Source organism: Arachis ipaensis, chromosome B04 (genome assembly GCF_000816755.2).
Source record: "Arachis ipaensis cultivar K30076 chromosome B04, Araip1.1, whole genome shotgun sequence".
NCBI lineage: Eukaryota > Viridiplantae > Streptophyta > Magnoliopsida > Fabales > Fabaceae > Arachis > Arachis ipaensis.
In genome coordinates, this window is record NC_029788.2 from 112,871,538 (window position 1) to 112,873,075 (window position 1,538).

Consider the following 1,538-nt stretch of genomic DNA (forward strand, 5'->3'; position numbering starts at 1 on the left):
AAATTTTGGTAATAGATTTATAGTTTTTTTTTTTTTTAAATAAAGTATCAAGTAAGTTTTTAAGACAAAAATACTAAAATTTCTAAAGAATTAAAATATTGGATGTATAATTCCCTAAAAATGTGCAATAATATGCAATATTTGATGAGATTCATCTTTTTGTCGGAGATTTATAGTCCACTGTTACAATTTTTCAAAGACTTGTTTGATTTTTTTTTTTTTAAAAAAACATAATTTCATTGCACAATTTTCTCAAAAACTTATTTGGTACTTTAATTCATCGCAAAATTTTCTCAAAAACTTATTTGGTACTTTAATTTTTTTTTTATAGATCTGAAAATCAATTACAAAATTTATTAGGAACCTACTTTGTCTTATCATTCTATATATATTTAATGAAATTATAACTTTATCATAAAAGTTTATATTATATCCTTACAATAATATTCCGATTAATAATTGTGTTAGTGCATAAATATAGCTACACTAAAAAAATGCACTATATGTTTTGCATTAAAATTTGTCCATTTTTCATTTACCTAAAAATTGGAATAAGTTAGGACAATGATACAAACAAAAAGTTTTCTCTTTAATCCTTAATATTTCTATATTTATTTTTATCTTAAAGACACCTACTAAAAACAACTTAAAAAGTGAGAATTATTATTTTTGAGAAACCGAAATGATTGTGAGGGGTTGGTGGTGCTGAGCTGTGAAATTTGATATACTTTGCTTCATCACTTAATTCATCATCTCATGCGTGAAGCCTGAGACATTGTTCTTCTTTGATTTTGGTTTTGGTTGTTCAATGTGCATAGATTGAGTGCTTCACTCACACAAAATAATGAAAATAGTGACCAAACTTAATTTATTTAAACAGAGAATAATGTAATGGTAGCTTTACAGAAGGATACATAAGAATTATTTAAGATCATGCAAGCCACAAATAATTCATATGCTTTTCATGTTGCTTTCAAACACTCTTGCTAGGGTTTATTAGTGTAGAAACTAGAAACAATTAAATTTATTTTATATATTTTGAATGTATTGTTTAAAAATTTAATTTGATATATTACACAGTCGTGCAACTATAACCGTTTTCTTTAATGATCATTTACGAGATCAATATAAAAAATAGTTATTTTTTTAATATAAAGTTATGTGATTGAATGCACGTGTAAAATGATTTTATACTAACCGTGCATCAACATTAAATTCATTTATTTGGTAAGAAGAGCACTTCAACTGAAAAGGTACTAATAAATGTGGCTGCTGCTTTGACTGATTCGCAGCTCAAATCCATGGCACAAGAACTTGATTCCTTGATGCCACCATGTGCTATTCTTGTGTCTATAATCTGTGACTCTTTACATTGGACAATGAAATGTCACAGGCCAAAAACAAGTTTTTATTATTTTTTTTTGTTTTTGATTTAGTTTTTAGAATTTAATTTTGATGCAATATCATTACATATAATTACGTAATGTCACGTCAACAAAATAATTATATTAACATTATAAATAGTAATGTTAAAGAAC